Source organism: Balaenoptera ricei, chromosome 3 (genome assembly GCF_028023285.1).
Source record: "Balaenoptera ricei isolate mBalRic1 chromosome 3, mBalRic1.hap2, whole genome shotgun sequence".
In the NCBI taxonomy this organism is placed as follows: Eukaryota; Metazoa; Chordata; class Mammalia; order Artiodactyla; family Balaenopteridae; genus Balaenoptera; species Balaenoptera ricei.
This window is the reverse complement of record NC_082641.1, coordinates 48,208,629-48,229,502: the sequence shown is the minus strand read 5'-3', so window position 1 is coordinate 48,229,502 and position 20,874 is coordinate 48,208,629. Positions and strand designations below refer to the sequence as shown.

The following is a 20,874-nucleotide window of genomic DNA, read 5'->3' as shown; positions in this document are numbered from 1 at the left end:
GCCTTCCAGACACCACAAATGACTATAGCTACTTGGGTGGTATTTATATCTTTTATATCTGTACACTCATTGGCTGGAAGGGGAAAAAACTAAATGATTTAAGCTTTTCATGCTGCTTCGTACTGTAAATCCCTTCACTCCCGCTTTAGCATGGTAAGAAATATTACATGAGGTTAAACTTATATTTGCAAATGTTAGTTTCTGTTCAGGACACAATTTCTGCTGCAAGCAACCTTTTCATAAACCCATCATTGGCAAAAGGTTTTAATGCCAAGAACATTTTTTTTACTTAATACATTTTACACCATTATCATTGCTGTAATTCCAGTCCTTGTTTTCAGTCCATTAAGTTATTCTTTAAGTTTGTCATTAACATGTCTTTGCTTTTCTGGGTATGTTTCTTACTGTGGTTGGTTTCATAATAGCTTCTGAAGTCATATTTAATACAGTGTGCATTAATAGTTGGTGTGCAGTATTAGTCATGTAAGAATAGTCTCTACTTCCACAATGACATATGCTCTTCAACTTCCTTTGAAACACATGACTATGTCAGTTTTTCATTTTTCCATTCTTAATGGTGAGAGAAAGTGTGATATGATGATAAATGGCAGCTCCTGGTCAATATTAGGGAGTTATTACATAGTGGTGGGATTTGTGATAAACCTGAGAATACCTGCTCAAAGGCAGTAGCTTTTATGGATTAGGATTAGATTTGCCTGAAAACTCAAATAACATAGCTTAAATAAAATATAAATTCATTTCTTTTGATAAAGGTCCAGGAAGGCAGTCCTCAGCAGTATGCTGATTCTGAGATCATCGGGAAACTAGGTACTTTCTTATTGCTCTCATATCCTCTATCAGCATCTTCCCCCTTGAGATACAACAAAATTGTTCTAGCCATTATATTCACATTCCACCCAAGAGGAAAAAGGAAAACAAAGAAGATGGCATCCTCCCTTTGAGGACACTTCTTTCTTTCACACACCACTTTCAGTAACATCCTGTTGGCCAGAACTCCTGGTCAGACCTAACTGAAAAGGAAGCTGGGTCTTTAAGTGGCCATGTGCTCAGCTAAAAAGTGGGAACTCAATTACTGTTGGCAAAAAGGAAAACAAATATAGGAGAACAACTAACAGCCCATGTCATATGACTACTCAGCTCCAGCTAACTTAGGCCATGTGTGAATGTGGGCCTATTGAAACTAGAAATGCTAATTATTCAAGAGAAGTGAAAAAATCCATATTTTTATGGGAAAATACAATTTTTAGATGTTGACAATTCAAAATTTTTTATGGCTGGAGATTCAAAAAGTGGTCTAAATCCTACCTGAGTGTACTACTTGTGACCATTTATGTAGATAAAAGTATAGAACATCATGAACAAGAGATCTGCTACATGTCTTCATGTTTCAACATTTATGCAAAAGGAAAAAAAGGATTTATTATGGTAGAGGGAAGTTACAGGTATTAACACATGTATTCTCAGGGGTGACATTCACCTGCTCCTTACCAGGTGATGACACAGGGAAGAAATACATCCATACTAATTTGTGGCATGCTTTTGATGAGGCTATCAGAAATGAAGTGACTCAGTGCTTGCTTCAGCAGCACATACAATAAAATTGGAACAATGTGGAGAAGATTAGCATGGCCCCGTACAAGGATGACACAAAAATTTGTGAAACATTTCATATTAAAAAAAGAGGAAGAAATGAAGTGATTCAACATAAACCAACAGCCCATGTTGCTCAGGGAAGTAACATAGCTTGGCAATTAAACCAATTTCAAAACCAATTTCTAGGTATTTGTCATTACAACTTTTATTCATTCAACATTATTGAGGACCTTGTAAATGCCAAGCTTATCTACACATTTTTATGACAAAAGATCAGGAGCCAGAGGGCTCCATTCTCAGCCCTGTTTTCTTCAGCACCAGATCTTTAATAAAGATATTAATGGCAGTGGTGATATTTGCATATGACACTAAGCTATGAGGTATGACAAATATCATGGATGACAGACATAGGATCTAAATTATTTTAACAGCTTGGAACAAATGATACGCCAAATTCAATTAATTGAAAGTGAAAATGTCAAATCCTGTTCTGAAGACCTGTGGCAGACACTGTTCTTGGTCTACCTGATATCTATTTCCATTTCCTTCTTGAGAAACCCAAATTCTGCTTGGGGAATCAATGTATCCAGCTAAATACTCACTTTCCCTACATCCCTTGCAATTTAGAATGGCAAGATGTCACACTTCTGGAAACACATAAGTAGAAGCATACAGGGACTTCTCTGGGGAAACTTTTGCATTTCTAAAGAGGTCAGAGACAACTGGCACCTTTCTTTCTCTTCCTTCATCCTGCCTTCAGTATCAGAGGTGATATTTGACTTGCAGCCATGGGGGACAAGCACACAAGAGAGGAGAAGAGAATGGTAATGATAATAAGGCTTGACACTGTTAGGCCACTGAACTAACAATATACCAGCAATATGTACCTCTGGTCTTCTTAATGTGTGTGAAAAATAAACCCCTAATTATTTAAGCCTCTCTTTAGGCTTTCTGTTACTTGCAGCAGAACGCATTCCTGACACAAGTCCAAAATACCAATTACAAAAGGAGGTAAACTTCACAACTATGAGGCAAAATCTGGTGGTTAACTAGAAGCCTAATATACCAAGCCAGTGTTCTCTTAATTTACTTTAATAGACATATAATATTCATAAACAAAATAATATCACATATAAAGTATTGTGGCTCGTTTCTAATTCCTTGCAGTACATTTGCAACTAGGATGAGCAGGAGACATGAAATCAAGTCATATGAAAATGGCCAAAGGGATCAAGAGCCATTTAACCCAGAGAAAACAAAGTCTGCTGTGGACATGACAACTATCATTCAATATCTGAAGAACAGTCCTATAGTATAAAGATTTATGTGTGGCTCTAAAGGGCAAATTAAAAACCAAAGGAAAGCACAGAAGCTTTTGTTTCACTGTGCACGGCATGCAGGATCTTCGTTCCCCTACCAGGGATCAGTCTGCACCCCCTGCAGTGGAAGCGTGGTCTTAACCACTGAACTGCCAGGGAAGTCCCAGGAAAGAGTTTTAAAGCATGTATTTCTCAAGATCCATTTTGACTGACATTTTTTAAAAGCTTGTGTTTTTCTTTAATATTTAATATAAGCACATCTAACCTAGAACCTGTTGTACTGTTTGTATTCATATATACTCTCCTTCCTCTTTCCTCCTAACCTCTCTCCTTAGAACTGTCTCAAATGAATGAGTTACTCAGAACAAGCTTCCTTTCAAATTTACATTTTTAAGACATTTTTGCATTTTTAAGACTGGACTTAAAGTTAATAATAAAGTTACTAAAGTTGCAAATTTAAAACCTTGTTTTATTTAATACAGCAAATTCATCATATAAATCTTGTTATTCTACTTGTAAATCTAGTAAATTTTAAGCATAACATATCAATCAACTGAAGTTAAAGAACTCAACTTCTCTTTTTTATTGATACAATTCACACACCATTTTAAAAAACCACCTTTTAAAAATAAACAATTCAGTGGTTTTAGTGTATTGCCAAAGTTGTGCAATCATCACCACTAATTCCAGAACATTTTCAACACCCCAAAAGGAAATCCCATACCCCTTAGCAGTCACTCCCCATATCCCCTAAAAATCCCTAGCCCTAAGCAACCTCTGTAGATTCTGTCTGTATAGATTTTCTTATTCTGGACATTTCATGTATATGGATCCTACTATATATGGTCTTTTGTAACAGGCTTCTTTTAATTAGCATAATGTGTTCAATATTCATCCATATTGTAGCATGCATCAGCACTTCATGCTTTATTTATTGCCAAATAATATTCCATTGTATGGATATACCACATTATATCTATCAGCTCATTAGTTGATGGTCATTTGGATTGTTTACACTTTTTGGCTATTATGGATAATGCTGCTATGAACATTGTGTACAAGTTTTTGTGTGGATATGTCTTCAGTTCTCTTGGGTATACATATAGGCGTTAAACTGCTGAGTCATATGTCAACTCTGCATTTTACCTTTTTTTACTGAAGTATAGTTGATTTGCAATATTGTGTTAGTTTCAGGTGTACTGCATCTTACTTTATGAAGAACTGTCAGACTGTTTTACAAAGTGCCTACACCATTTTACATTCCTACAAGCAACATATGAAAGTTCCAACTTCAATTTTTCTACATTCTTGCCAACATTTGTTATTGTCTGTCTTTTTTATTATAGCTATATTAGTAGGTGTGAGTGGTATCTCACTGTAGAACTCAGCTTCTCTTAAACCGTAAGTCCTATTCACAAACCTATTCAAATTCCCTTAAACTGCATTGATAATTTTAATAATTGATGTTTTTAAGCACTTCAAATACCTTACCAGACAAATGAACATGCAAAGCTTCCAATAATTTAAACATCTCTTATAAATCCAATAAATTAAACGTACAAATGCAATAAAACAACTTTTCATTTCAGGCATTTAATACTGATTATAAACATTTAAAATGGTTACATCTCTAACCTTTAAATCATGAGTCTGAATTCAATGATAAAACTCAAAATGGAATCATAAACCTGATCTGTCGAATTCCTTAATATGACTGATTCTCCTGAACACTAAAATTTTAAACCTTAAATACTCATTATCTATAATTACAAGTATCTATCATAATTATAGATATTTAATATTTACAATATTATATATAATCATTATCAATAATTACTAACTTATTCCTACATTTAACATGAAAGTATCAAACTACGAGTTTGACCCCTTTTAGCATCTTCTAAAATTTTAACTCTTCCTGGGTTTGGAAGAACACTTACTCGCTAAGGAAACAGTTTTACCGGATCTAATTAATTCTTGATCCATTCATTATAACGAGTTTAAGCACAAACTATGTGCTGGTGAACAAAACAGACCAAATCCTTTGCTATGCTCAAACATTTCCATTGCGAGTGAGTGTTATTAGCATGACTTTAAAACTGTGACTGAAGAAATGGAAATGGGAGGAGAGAGATGCATCTTTTAAAAGGTGAGAGTTATGATCTTATACTGAGGTGGAGGAAAAAGACAATAAATAAGAAAATAAGATACATTATCGAAAAGTGCAAAGGAGGAAAAAGACAAAGGGAATGAGAAGTGGGGGCAGGAACCCGCATTAAATTTTTAGATAGGGCAGCCAAGAAAATCCTCACTGAAAAAGATGAATTTTGAGTAATGATTGAAGCAAGTGAGGGAGCTAGCTAAGCAGACATCTGGGGAAAGAACATCTTCTAGATAAAGAATATCAAGTGCAAAGGCTCTGAAGCAAGAGCATACATGGAATAGCCAAGGATCAGCAAGACAGCTAAATGGAGAAGAGTAATTAGGGGGATAGTGGTTGGAGATGATGTCAGGTTAAGAAAGGCCTTGCAGGTCTCTGAGGGGATATAAGAAGCCATTGGAAGGTTTTGAGCAGAAGAGAGACATGATTTGACTTAGGTTTTAATAGGATCACATGGTGTCAGTGTGGGGATTGGCTGAAGAGAAGCAACAAGCAGATGCAAAGAGGCTCGTAAAATCCAAGCAGTCCCAGGGTGCTGGCGGTGGGGATGGTGAGAAGTGGTTCTGGTTAAATTGGGAAGGTAGAATTGGCAGAGAGGAAGAGGAGAATCAAAGATAATTCCGAGGCTTTTGGCCTGAGCAACCAAAAGAATAGAGCTGCCATTAAATGACGTCGGGAACACATGGCAAGGGGGAAATATCAGAGGCTCTACTGTGGACATTTAACTTTGCGATACTTAGACATCCAAAAGGCTCTCCCAGTAGGCACCTGATATACAGATCGGGAGTTCAGGAAAGAGATAGCATTTAGAAATATATGTTTTGTAGTCATGAGTATACAGATGGCATTTCAAGCCCTGATATTTTTTAAAGTTTTGATCCCCTGAGGAATGAGTGTAGAAAGATGAGAAGAAGACCAGGACTGAACCCTGGGCACTCCAACATTTAGAGGGGGGAGGTGCTGCTGAAGAGCCTGAGAAGGGATGGCCAGGAAAGTAGGAGAACAAGCCAGGCAAATGTGGTACCCCAGAAGGCAAGTGAAGACTGCACTCCAAGAAGACAGTCACGATGGTGTCAAATGATGTTGATAGGTCAGTTAAGAGGAGGACTAAAAAGTGACCATTGGCTTATACGCTCAGCAACTGCATCAGCTTCCGGCCCTGGAAGAAGAGTAAGTTTCTCCAGAAGACTTTTCCCTGCCAGATCCCAGTGGGAATTAGGAGTTTCCCTTTAGTGCTCCTCTGGCACACGATGCTTATAAGAGCATTTAGTCATTCAGCAAAAATTTATCTATTATTTATTATTTGCCAAGTACTACTCTAGGCTGGCAATTTAACAAAAAGTCAAAAATCCTTTCTCATGGAGCTTTCGTTTTAAGAGGGGTGTGGAGGGGAACAGACAGTGAACAATGTTAAAAAGAAAAATGTGTATAGCATGTTAGAAGGTACTAAGTGCTGCGGAGAAAGATAATAGAGGGAAGGGGATGGGGAGTGTAAGGAGTTGTTGTTTTAAATAGTGTGCCCAGAAAAGCCTCTCTGAGCAAAGACTGGGAGAACAATCCATGGGGGCGTCTTCGAGAAGAGCATTCCAAGCAGAGGGAACAAGCACAGAAGCCCTAAGGCAAGAGCATGCCTGCTTTGTTCAAGGAATAGCAAGGAAATCTGCGAGGCTAGATCAGAGTAAGGGAAAGGGAGAGTGTTAGGAGAGAAGGACAAAGAGGGTATGAGGAGAGGTGGCAGATCATAATGCAATATACATTTGTTTATAGCTCATATAAAATCCCTCTCCTCCAAATGGTAATTTGAGAACTTAGGATCCCTCCATCTTGTGGCTCCACCACATTCAACATAAGGCTTCCTTATGCTGCAGGGGAAACAGCAGAAAGGATCTTACTTGGTAAGTATGAATGAGCCAGACCAGGAAATGCCAAGCCCTTCTGCTCGAATTCCATTGGCCAGAACTCTATCATATGGCCACACCCAAGCTGCAAAGAAGGCTGGGGATTAGAGCCCCGCTGTGCACCCAGGAGAAAGAAGAAGCTGACCTAGTGAAGAGCTAGCCATCTTCTGCTCCAGCTGTGAATGGGTATGCTCTTCATCACCACACATTCCAAGACCTCTTTCTTCAATGCACCAAGAGCTAATTCCTTTGCAGATTTTTAAATTACAAGGAGCTGGCTATTTGTGTGTCCACCACTGTTTTCACTTACCTGCCTGCAACTCTTTAAGCTTTCTGAAAAAGTCTAATTTTTCCTCAGCCTAGTCTAGAAGAAAAAAGCTGAAATGAATGAAGTTGTAACAAACCAAATGACTAACAAACTGCTTTGGGGAATATAGTCCACAACTGCCCCACACGCATTTCCTAGACTACTTTATCTGCGCAATTGCTTTATCATTTAGAAATAGATAGGGAACTCGTTTTACATGCAACAGAATGGATATGTAAAACCAAGAACAACAGAGATGAAAGATACGCCTTTTAAATTACATTTGTGTGCACAGTCAGCTCTTAATGATCTGTGCGAAAGAAAAAGAAATATGGATAATATAAAGCAATACACATCTTTTCTTCACTTAGAAATTAGTCACTAACACATATATGCCCATCTCCACTCAGTCTGATTTTCAGAGCTGGCCTCTACTGTCATTTATGACAAATGATCAGTAAACATTGACTAACTGACTACAGGTTACAGTCATAGGAAGATATCCTGAAACTGTAAAATAAAAACATTCCAGTAAGAGTTTAAAATGCCCATTTCAATTAAAGACAATTTGATTGTTTTGATATTCTTGTAGGCAGCTAAGATTCACACATGTTGATAGAACATAATCCCTGGTGCCTCTTTCTGCTTACTTATTACAATTTTATTATAGTAGCAGTCTCCTGGAAAATACCCAAAAAGCAACAAAATTTTTTTTAAACTGTTAGTGTATCACATAGGATTTAAAATGTAATGATGAATCTAGTATTTTTACAAAATCTTATATGATACCTTATTAATAGAAGTGTCCTTAGTTTCTTCTCTTACCTCAAATTGATAAGCCTTTCACAAAAATTAAGTGATTACCCAGTCATCCTCAATGTATAATAAATTATACAAGTTATCGCTTCAGTAGCAGGTATATCTAGGGGAAAAAAGATATGCAATGTTTAAAGAGAGAGAGAGAAAAAAAAAAAAAACTGATCAAGATTCTTACCATTGGTTATTTCATAGCTGTCCAAGGTAGGGTTGGACCACTATTTGAGGGACCTAAAAAAATCTGTGTTTTTTAACATTTGTTTCCAGTGATTATGCAAATCAGGTAAGTTTGTGAAACATCAACCAAGTACAAATGTAACTCCTCCAAGAAGACAGAGCTTCCATCTGCTGAATTGTTTTGTAAACCTACAAGGTACGGGACTTCCCTGGTGGTCCAGTGGTTAAGACTGCGCTCCCAGTGCAGGGGGCCCAGGTTCCATCCCTGGTCAGGGAACTAGATCCCGCATGCCACAGCTAAAGATACCACGTGCTACAACTGAAGATTCCGCATACAGCAATGAAGATCCGGCAGGCGGCAACAAAGATCCCACGTGCTGCAACTAACACCCGGCGCAGCCTAAATAAATAAATAAATAAACAAACCTACAAGGTACACTGAACAGTTACCAATACATAAAATTTAGAGTAACATAGTACAAATATAGTATATGTTACAAATTCTAAAAGAATCATGACTGCTAAATAGTTTTACTATGTAAAATTTTTTGTTTTCTTAATTGTTTTGTTTCAATCACATCATTAAAATATACCTTATCTTGATAGTATATTATTTAGTCATTCAATAAGATATAAATTATGATAGTTCTCCTATCTATCTGAGAAACATTTTATTATGAAATGAAATATATAAGAATTTAATTAAATATTATTTAGACTTGGCCTTCACAGGAATTTGTGATATCAAGATATTGATTGAGGGACTTCTCTGGTGGTCCAGTAGGTAAGACTCTGTGATCCCAATGCAGGGGGCCCCGGTTTGATCCCTGGTCGGGGAACTAGATCCCGCATGCATGTCACAGCTAAGAGTTCGCATGCCTTAACTAAAGATCCCATGTGCCGCAACTAAGACCCAGTGCAGCCAAAATAAATAAATAAAGTTTTTTTTAAAAAAGATATTGGTCGAATACACAAAATAAACCACTGCACTTTAGTTTCAGATAATATAGTTGATTCAGAAATCAGTTCCAGGGCTTACCTGGTGGTGCAGTTGTTAAGAATCCGCTGGCCAATTCAGGGGACACGGGTTCAAGCCCTGGTCTGAGAAGATCCCACATGCCATGGAGCAACTAAGCCTGTGTGCCACAACTACTGAGCCCGAGTGCTGCAACTACTGAAGCCCGCACACCTAGAGCCCGTGCTCTGCAACTAGAGAAGCCACCGCAATGAGAAGCCTGCACACCACAATGAAGAGTAGCTCCTGCTTGCTGCAACTAGAGAAAGCCCTCGTGCAGCAATGAAGACCCAATGCAGCCAAAAATAAATAAAATTTATTTAAAAAACAAAAGAAATCAATTCCATAACATTTAAAATCAAATTAATCATAGCTAATGTCATAATCACAGTAAGTGACAATCCTTCACAGTGGAAAACCCTTTGTATTAACATTTTCAAATGATTGGGGTTTATAGGAAGATAATTATAATACTGATTTTTATGATAATTTAAGGGATATTCGCATTCTATATCTCACTTATATCCTGTCCTGGGGATATAAATTTTACAGACGTCTTAGATATCTGCACAGAAGGATACCAAAAAGAAAATGACTTGTCTGAAACTCATAGTCTGCATTTTCAGTGCCAAAAAGAAATGATGCCATTAAGCTTGGCAAGATATAGACACATTGGGGTAAGGGTTGGTAGTCACCCAGTCAATGTACCTATCACATTGCAATCATTGTTCTTCCTCTGATGATAGCAAAGTTATCTTTTATTTATTTTTTTAATAAACCTTTGTTATTTTTATTTATTTTATTTATTTATTTGGTTGCGCTGGGTCTTAGTTGTTGCAGGCAGGCTCCTTAGTTGTGGTTTGCAGCCTCCTTAGTTGCAGCTCTCCAGCTCCTTAGTTGTGGCATGCGAACTCTTAGTTGCGGCATGCATGTGAGATCTAGTTCCCTGACCAGGGATTGAACCTGGGCCCCCTGCATTGGGAGCGCGGAGTCTTAACCACCGCGCCACCAGGGAAGTCCCAAAGATATCTTTTATTGTTTTATTTTTTATTTTTTTTAATTAGTTAATTAATTAATTTATTTATTTTTGGCTGCGTTGGGTCTTCATTGCTGCACCTGGGCTTTCTTCAGTTGCATCGAGCGGGGGTTACTCTTTGCTGCAGTGCGCAGGCTTCTCATTGCGGTGGCTTCTCTTGTTGCGGAGCACGGGCTCTAGGCACGCGGGCTTCAGTAGTTGCAGCACACAGGCTCAGTAGTTGTGTCACAAGGGCTCTAGAGCACAGGCTCAGTAGTTGTGGTGCACAGGCTTAGTTGCTTCACGGTATGTGGGATCTTCCCAGACCAGGGCTCGAACCAGTGTCCCCTGCATTGGCAGGCAGATTCTTAACTACTGCGCCACCAGGGAAGCCCCAAAGATATCTTTTAAATGTGTATAAAATGCACATGAGAAAACATTTTTAAAGCATTTAAATAGCAGCTTCACACAAAGTACTTCCAATGACTTTCCTAAAATTCCTTTTTACCTTCTGCACACTTATTTAGCATCTACTGTTGGTAGGCTACTATTCTAGGCACAAAGGATACAAGAGAGATTAGATAAAATCTCTGCCATCAAGGTTTATCATTTCATTGTGGAGGCAATAATAAATATCAGAAGAGATAGGTTATATGTAAGAAGTTTCCCAAACTGCAGCTCTCTGGGCAACTATAGCCGAATCATATACGGTGTGTGTTAAAACGCAGATTATGTATCCCACTATCTAGACCTACTAAATCAGCATCTCTGGAGACACATTTCCAGGAATCTTCATTTTAACAACATCCCGATAATCCTCGCTCTCAGTAAAGTTTGTGAATCACTGGTAAAAGTTAAATCCCTAACAGACTGACATAGAGTAAGAAGTTGCAGGTTAAGGATTCAGTAATTATAATTATTCACAGGAGATATTATTGTCTCAGTTAAAAAATCATAGAAATTCTACAAATTACTGAGTTTAATAAAGACGAAGGATACACAATAGTTACAGAAAAATTAATAACATTCCTATATTTACAATTAGAAAATGTAACTTAAAAACACATATACTATTTATAATAGCCACAATAATTATAGGGCTCCTAGGAATAAATCTAACAAAATATGTGAAAAACCAAAACAGAGAAAAATCAAAACTTTATTAACAAACAGAGAAGATTTACATAAATAGAGAAATAATATCATGTTCATAAATGGGTCACTTCAATATTCTAAAGATGGCAATTCTCTCTAAATAAATCTTTAAACTTTAAGGCAATTCAAATCAAAATCCTAACATAGCTTTTCATTCAAAAAAAAAAAAAAAGCTGTTCTTAAAATTTACGCAGAAGAGTAAAAGAGAAAATCCAAGGCAAGACAAATAGACAGTGGAATAGAAAAGAGAGCTTACACAGAAAGACATGTGTGTGAGATCTTAACAAATGTGGAGGGAGGGGGGAAGATACCTACCACTTCTATCACAGCAAAGGGCTAATCTTCCTACATATATATTAAAGGACTCCTAGAAATTGATAAGGGGGAAAAAAAAGGCCACAACCTGATAGAAAACTAGAGAATAGAAACAGTCTACAGAAATGGAAATATAAATGACTTTTAAACATATGAAACAGAGGCTCAATCTCACTCACCTGAAGGGAAACACAAATGGAAACTACAGCAATCTCCTGTATTTCATTTATCAAATTGACAAACATCCGAACATTTGATAACAAGTGTTACCTTAACTGTGGTAAGGCTATGGGGGGAAAAGATACTTCTATACATTGCTGTCAGGAGTGTACATTAGTGCAAGCCTATATAGAGGTAATAGCTAGCACAATTACATATGTACTTGCTCTCTGAACCAGTAGGTCCACTTCTAGGAACTTACATAGTGTATGCAAGGGTATTCACTGTAGCACTCTATGTGGTGATGCGCATGAAGGCTAGAGCATAGTTTTAAATTCTAGCTCTACCACTTACTAACATTATGTTCTTGGGTAAGTTACTAAATCTCCCTGTGCCTCGGTTCCTTCATCTGTAAAATGGAGGTAATGATAGTATGTATTCTTTGGGTTGGCGTGAGGATTAAATGATTTACTCTATATAAACAGTACTTACAACAGTACCTGGCACATACTATACATGTGTTAGCTGTTGATAGTAACATCACAAGACTACAAACAACCTACATATTTATCAATAGGAAACTTGTTAAATGAATCACAGTAGAGTCATACAACATAGAGAGGAATAAGGTTTTTATGGAAGTATCTCAATATATATTGTTTAGTGAAAAAAATAGGTGCAGCAATGTGTTTTTAACACAAATTTACTATTTGTGTTAAAAAAAGACAGAAACAGGAAGAATATGCTGTTTAAAAAAATTATTTTTAATCTCTAAAAGTATATCAGAAAAGCATAGATGAGAGATGAGATAGAGGGAGATTCTTCACTGTATGACTTTTTGATATGCAAGGCCTGTGAATGTATTACCTATTCAAACATACCAGTTTAAAAACAATTCCAGATGGATTAAAGATCTAAATTTAATAAGAAAAAAAAGATTTTGGAAAACAAAAATGAGTATATTTATAACCTCAGAAAAAGAAACCATTTTTTATTTGAGAGGCAAAAGGCACAAAGCATAAGACAAATATTGATAAATTTAACTATATTTAATTTTTTAAAATTTAAGAATAACAAGACTCCTCGTACAATTAAAGTATAAGTCCTATATTGAGAAAAGATATTATAAAACATGCAATGGACAAGTCAACAAAAAAAATATAAAATAAGTACGTATGACTAAGCCAGTGCTTATTTTTCTAAGCAAATGATATGAAAAAGGAATTCAAGGAAGCTATCTCAATGACTAAAAAAAAATATAAAAAGATGTTCAGTATCACTAGGAATCCTGAAAATGTATATTAAAACCACAGTGAGGGGACTTCCCTGGCAGTCCAGTGGTTAAGGCTTCACCTTCTAATGCAGGGAGTGCAGGTTCGATCTCTGGTCGGGGAGCTAAGATCCCACATGCCTCGTGGCCAAAAAACCACAACATAAAACAGAAGCAATATTGTAACAGATTCAATAAAGACTTTAAAAATGGTCCACATCAAAAAAAAGAAAAAAGGGGAAGCAATAGGACCCCAAGCCCTTCCTCCACATCCTTGCTGCTTAATTGGAACTTCAGTGTGGCTTTCGCAGTTCTGATTCTGAGTGAGTGCTGTCTTTGATTCCCCCCTCAACAAGATGAGCATTTCTGAAAAGGTATATTCAGCGAGAGAGGAGAGGAGTTGGGGGAGAGTGAGAAAGAAGAAGGAGGAGGAGGAGGAGGAGGAAGCGGAGGAGGGGGAGGGGAGGGGAGGCGAGGGGGAGGGGAGGCGAGGGGGAGGGGGAAGAGAGGGAGGCCTGGTGACCAGGGTGAAGATAGGGAGAAGGAGAAGGAAAAAACCAACAAGCTTTACAAATATGCACAGGTTAGGAAACAGTAACTAAAATCTGAGGTGAAAATGGTCTAATGTTTTTAATATGACTTTATATTAATTAAAATTTAATATTACTTTAATAAACACTTGATTTGTATTTAGTTGATGATGGATTGGTTGGTATCATGTGTGCGTGACTATAACTACAAGGAAGCACGCGAGTGGCTGTGTTTGAGGTTCAGTCCTACCTCCCAAACCAAGGAATAACCATGCTCCCTTATTCGTGCCTTGATCTTGAAGCATGCTTAATGGCTTGTTAATAACCTTTAAAGATGTGGTTTATTCTGGTTTTTTGTTGATGTGTTGTTTGTTGCTAGGACGAAGAGTTTGCATTTCATAATCACGGGTTGAATTTATGGACTTTCAGTGAGTGTGGAGAGCATTAAACTTTAACTGGAGAATAGTTTAAATGACTCATTTGAGCTCCTGATTTTTAGAGCCTGCTTCACTTTCTTATCCACTCCAAGAAGCTTTTATCTAACTCTTAGAATCTATAAGTATGGTGATTCACATTCAATTTTTTTTGCATTGTATAAAGAAGTCGAAAGCAAGAAGAATTGGTCAATACAGAAATTATGTGGCATCCTTTTGTATTTTATAATAATATTAATGGAGAAATTCTAACCAGGACCTATAATAATTTCATTTCAAAATTACAAATTAGCAATATAACAAACTAATAAAATGTATCCAAACTGAAATATAGATTAGAGAAATCAATGACAGAGATATGAATTCTCTTAGGTTCTCTTTATAACGTACTGGTTTCCACTTTTATAATAGTTTAGTGATGAAGCATCTCTCCCTTGCCTTGGATTACATTTCCGTTTTTGACATTTATGAACTTAAATTTTGTTATGCTCTTTCCACGTAATTCTTCTATTTCTACTTACAACAGCACTACAACTTCTGTTTACCGGTTGACTATATCTCCCCACATTGATGATTTTTCTGCATCAATACAACAGCTTGATTAAACAGATTATTTTAAAAGGAACATTCACTTCTTTAGACTCTGATGGGATGCTTCAGTATATGCTAATCACATTTGTTAAACGTTCTTTGATACTGTTCTTTATTATAAATTTGTACCTACTTTGTTTTTATTTCTCTCAGCCACAAGTTTCTTTGTAAGGTAGTCATGCAGAAAATATTTTCCAGCTATTAGAAATCAGTGTTCGGGTGTTTCTCCATATATATATCCAAAATAGCATTAAGAAATGTGAACATTGTTTGGTTATTTCATTGTGGATCTCTTTTTATTGTCTGTTTGTGTTCTCTGGGTGTTCATATCATCACCCAATTTAGTATCATCTGTGATTTGAATTAATGTGCAGTGTACCTCTATGTCCAGACCAAAAATAAAAGAGTTAACATTCTTCTGAGATACTTTAAACTGAATGCAATTTAATATCCAAAAAAAAAAAAAAAAACTGTGAGGGGACTTCCCTGGCTGTCCAGTGGTTAAGACTTCGCCTTCCAATGCAGGGGGTTTGGGTTCAGTCCCTGGTCAGGGAGCTAAGATCCCACGTATCTCGTGGCCAAAAAACCAAAACATAAAACAGAAGCAATATTGTAACAAATTCAATAAAGACTTTTAAAATGGTCCACATCAAAAAAAAAAAAAAAAAAAAAAAAGAACAACAACAACAACAAAAAAGAAAAAACAGTGAGAAATCATTTCACACCCATCTGACTGGGAAAAATATAAGGTCTGAAAACATCAAATGTTGGCAAGGATTTAGGGAAACGGGAACTATTAATACAATGTGGTGCTAGTGTAAATTGGCACCACTTAGGAAAGTCTGTCAGTCAAGGAGAGTCGGTCAGTCAGGGTCCTCAGCTGCAGGAAATAGAAACAAAGTAACTAATTTAAACATAAAAGGTGTTTATTGAAAAATATGGAGCGCTTACAGAATCTCCACAAAGGCTGGATAATAGGCTTGGAAAAGGTAGGAACAAAGTCAAGCTTTGCTGACAAACTAGAGCTAAATTTATGCCAGTGAATCAGTCTGGGAAGCCACCCATGCCACTAGCAAACACAACTTCTGTGTCACTAGCTTCAATTTCAGAATCCTGGGAGGAGGGTTGTCAGGGAGTTGCAGCAACTGTGAGCTCTAGCTGCCCAAGCGGGTGGCAAAGTGAGTATCACGTGTTTTCAGCTTCTTTAACAGGAGGTGAGCTCTGCCTCTATGAAGTCATTATAGGAACTTCCTCAAATATAGACAGAGGATTCAGATACAGGGCAGCCAAAAAATAGCAAATGTCCGTAGAAGAGAACAATCTATTCCATGACCAGCAGTTCCATTTCTAAGTATAAACCCTAGAACATTTTCTCCATGTGTATAAGAAAATAGTTACTTGTATATTCCTTGACACATTGTCTCCAGAAGGGAAAAATTAGAACTAACCCAATTTTGTTCATTAGAAGGCAAATGAATAAATGGTTTAGTTATACAACAGAATACAGTAATTAAATGAGTGAGCTACATGAATCAACAAAGTTGTAGGAGAATACATACAGTATGATACTATTTCCATAAAATTTAACCATATACAAAATTACAGTATATATTGAGATAGATATACTAATGAAAGTATAAACGCATGCATGGAAATGATACATAGCTACTTCAGGATACCTTTAGGAGAAAGAAAAGGATTAGGATAGGGTGGAGCTTTAACTGTAACATTTTATTTCTTTAAAAAAAAAAAGCTAAATTTGGAAAATATTAACATTTGCATAGTGAACAATATTATTATTTCACCCAGATCCCTTTGGATCCCTTACTGACCTCAATAAATCACTTGCACACAACTTTCTGCCTCAGGTCTGCATCTGGGAAATCTGACCTAAAACAATCTATCAACACAAGCTCCTACTTCCCCCCAGTCTTTGCCCATAACTCTATCTTCCCTCTGTTGCCTATTGGTGAATGTGCATGTTCAGATCTGAAAACCCAAATGGGGTGGGTTTTCATTCCTTCTGTTTCTCCAAACCTGTTCTGTCATGGTCAACCAAAGACTTCCATGTTGCTAAATCAAGGGCCAATTTTGGTTCCTAGCTTATTGGGCGATCACTTCCCTCACCTTGAAACACTTTCTTCCCTTGCTATGATAAAAGTTTGGATTATTGTTCAGCAAATACTCATTCTCTTCACCCTTCCACTGTAGGTTGAATATGCTTCCCACTCCCCTCTGATGTTGGATTTGGCTATGTGACCCACTCTAGCCAATGGAATATTAGCCAACCTGATGTGAGCAGAGGCCTTAAACGTGCTTCAGTAATGTGAGCAGAGGCCCACAAATCATGTGGATTTTGGACTGCTTCTTGTACCCCAATTGATCTTCTCCAGGTGGCTGCTGACTCTTCAATCTGGGCTCCAGAAATAACACACATGGGACAGACTAAGCTAAATCTGCAACCTAAAGCAGAGCCACCCAGCTGAGCACAGCCTAGATCTGCTGAACTGCAACCGATCTGCTGACTCATGGGCATGGGAACAGGTATACTGCTATACGCCACTGACCTTGGAGTGATTTGTTACACAGAACTATTGTGGCAATAGCTGACTAACACACTTGCCTTCCAGGAAACCACACTCTCCTGATTTTACTCAAATCTCAGGACTATTCCTCCTCATTCCCTGATGGCTTAATAGTGGGGTGCCCCAGGACGAAGTTCTGAAACCTCTTCTCTAGTCTCACTCACGGTGCTCTTAGCCATTCTCAGACCAGAGAATAAATAAATATCATGTGGAAGCTCCCAAATTTATATCATCAGGCCGGACCTCTCTCTTGAACTCCAGACTGGCATAAACAACTTCCTACTTGACATTCCCACTTGGATATCTAATAGGCATCTTAAATTAAATCAGTCCCACAAACAACTCCTGATGACCCCCCCACCCAACTGTCTTCTCTCAGTCTTCCTTTTCTTAGTAAATGGCAGCTCTCCTTCCAGCTGATAGAGGAAAACACCCTGGAGTCATCCTTGACCCTTTTTCCCCCCCTTTCACACCCCACATCAGATCCTTGCGAAATGTTGTTGATATTACCTTCCACTCCACTCCAACAGCTCTGGCCTCCTTGCCCTTCTGTGAACGTGATCATCTGGGGCATGCTCATGCCCTGGGCCGTTGGCCTTACAGTTCCCGATGACTGGAAGGCTGTCACCCAGGTAGACACACAGGCTTGCCACCTCATCTCTTTACAATTTTGGCTCAAATGCCTCCTTCAACTGAGGACTTCCCTAGCTGCTTTAACAGTGCAACTCCTCACCTCCCCACCTCCAGAAGTCCCTATCCCCATCCCTTCTTTATTTTTCTTCACAGCACTTATCACTACATGAACACTCATATTTTACTTGCTTATTCATCTGTGGTCTGTCATCTCCAACTAGAACGAAGGTAAATGAAAGTACGTTCCACAAGAACAGAGGTTTTTTTTTTTTTGGTCTGTTTTGTTAGCTGTTGAATCTTCAGAGCCTGGAACATAAAAGCACTGAATATATATTTGTTAAATGAATGAATCCATTTTATCTTTTGCATACGTGAAATTTCATAATTGTATATAGATGGGCAGATAGTGACAAATGCAAAGGCAAATATTGTTAAGCAATTGTCTCTAGTTCCCAGTAGCCAAGACTACTAAATGACATGGTTTTATTATGAAAGCAAAGTTTATCTAAAAGGAAGGAGAAATCTTTAGTTTCATTGAAGCTGGGATTCTCTTAAATTTGAGCTTTCATGATTTTTGCTTTTTCTTTTTTTTTCCTGAATGGCTACTATGGGGTCTCTCCACATTTTGTATAAAACATTTAAAATCTCTTGTTGATGCAGTAGGATTAGGTGACGGTAGGCAACTACCTGTATGTGAGGAAAACATGCTTCTGGCCCACTGAGTGTTCTTCTTCCTACCCTCCCTCCCCGGTAGTCTGGACCCTTTTGCTGTGATTTCATGCTTAAAACTCACAGCACAAACTCACAGGCCATGTTTGTGAGGTGCATGGGCCAGGACTGCAACCCCTGAGGTTATTTTTCCAGTTTCTAGAAGACAACTCAACTCTAGTTCTTGGTTTTTGCCTCCTGAACAAGTAACTTCTTTCGACTCTTATTTTGCCCTCCAGCTATTGATGCCAGGATTCCAAAACACAAGAGCGGTTAGGAGGCTCATGATCAAACACAAAGCCAGGTAAGGTAAAAAATAATGGAGCGCACATACACACGCCTGACATTCATCCTCACCCCACACTCAAGCCAGCCGTGGATGAGGAAAAGTCAGTGTGCCAGAGTGTGTTGGCTGCAGCAGCAGCTGTTACTAACCAGGGCAAAAAAGTTAACTTAGATTATATACAATTTCCTCTTCATTGCTCTAAAAGCCCCCTTCACTCCCCAGTATTTGCGGCAATTCTCCAGTTTTTAATAAGCAGGGGATAGAGCTGACCCAAATTGGGCCTCTCGCCGGCGTTGGGTCTGGCCTCCATTTCAGATAATGAATTAACCCTCCGGAATAGCCTTTTCAGGAGCAAGAACTCCCCTTTTTTCTCCCTCTCCGCCGCCAGCCTCACCCTGGGCCAGGTTTTCCTCATTTCAGATTTTTCTGCAACTCAATCCTGAGTCATGCATGACGACAGTTTTCACACTATTTATGTTAAGCCTCGAGATGACCTCAGGTGATGACATTTGTGCTCAGAAAGAAATGTAATTAGTCCGGATCTCCCCGAGCGGTCCTCGGTCCCCCGTCCCGGCCGCGCTCCGAGCTGCGGGGCGCCGAGCCAGGCGGAGGTGGGGCGACCGAGGCCGCGCGCCTTTCCTGGTCGATCCCTCCCGGGAGGGAGGCTCCTCCCCGCGGTCCCCCGCGAGTACCTGGCGGCGGCGGCGGCGGGCGGTCAGGGGGCGGCGCTCTGCGGCGTCACGCGGCGGGGTGGGAGAGCGGGCGGGTGGGAGAGCGGGCAGGTGACACCCGGCGGCCTCCGCCCCTTTTCCAGCTCGGTCGGCGGCCGGGGCAGCAGGGCCCGCTGTGAGGAGCTCCGCGCTCGCGCCGCCGCCCGCCGCCGCCCTCTGCTCCCGCGCCCGGGTACTTGGGCTCCGCTCGTCGCGGGGTGAGTGCGGGGCTCCCAGCCGGTGGGCCGGGGCCAAACTTTTCCGAGGCGTGGAGGAGAAGAGATGGGGGCAGGGAGAGAGACGCCGGGGGGCAGGGGTCGGGAGCAGCCCGGTGGAAAGAACTTGGGCGCGGCGCGCGGGGAGTGGGATACGGGTCCCGGAGACTCGGGAGCCCGGCCAGGCCCTGCCTGGACTCTGGCGGGCGCTTCGGAAGTTGTCGCCGCGCCGTCTGCGGGTGCCCAGGGTCGAAGCCCTTCCCACCGGAGGGAGGGGCCGCCGCGCTCACCTGCGCCCTCCCTGGGAGTCCACCGCCGCCCCCAGCATCCCAAAGGGACGGTGGTCCCCGCCGCCCTTGGGCTTTGAGCCTCTCCCGAGCGCTCCTGCGGGACAGGGCCCAGCTGTTCCGGGCGGGAGGACAAAGGTGCTTGCGGGTGGGACTGGGAGGGAGAGGGACCTGCTCGACCTTGACCTCCGAGGTCACTTTCCCAGCTCCTGGATTTGGGCTCGCTCGCCCACCCCCTCGACCCCCCCAGAATCCCCGAGCCCCTTTCTTTCTGCTTTTTCCCCTCTGGGGCGCTTTTGTGTCCTCGGGGCCGGAATGAACTTGGGGCGCTGCTCTTGCAGCGGGCGCTGCCTCTTTGGCTCCCCGAGCTGCATCCTGTCCCGGCGGCAGCTGCTGGCTGAGGAGAGTGATGAGTACACAGCGGAGGAACAGGTCGTGCCGGAGATGGAAATCGTAAAGCCTGTTGTTTCATCTTACAGGGTATCGTTGGTTAGGAAATGGGCCTTCTCCCCTAATCAGCCAGCGCTGATTCAAACTTACCGGATGCCGAGAGAACGCTCTTTCGAGCTCCCTTGGGAAAGCTGCGTCAGGAAGGATATGGTCTCTACCCCTGTCCTCTCGTTGTGTGGTTGGGAAAACAAGTCTCACAAAGACTGAAGAATAGTTTTGGCGAG

The 20,874-nt window shown here is 39.9% G+C and overlaps 1 protein-coding gene and 1 non-coding gene across 3 annotated transcripts in view; both read left to right on the top strand.

The window, feature by feature from the left end:
- The first annotated feature begins 1,591 nt into the window (after nucleotides 1-1,591).
- LOC132364171 (U6 spliceosomal RNA) lies at nucleotides 1,592-1,697 on the top strand. The gene has a single exon (XR_009502727.1). It is a non-coding gene; the product is annotated as a U6 spliceosomal RNA (small nuclear RNA).
- Nucleotides 1,698-19,748: 18,051 nt separating this feature from the next.
- Nucleotides 19,749-20,874, top strand: part of ELOVL7 (ELOVL fatty acid elongase 7) — a 69,200-nt gene continuing 68,074 nt past the window's right edge. Inside the window, exon 1 of one of the 2 annotated variants that reach the window (XM_059916428.1) lies at nucleotides 19,749-19,916. The gene's annotated coding sequence lies outside the window, so the exon portion shown is untranslated. The remainder of the gene's footprint in view (nucleotides 19,917-20,874) is intronic. The other variant, XM_059916427.1, reaches the window with a different exon arrangement.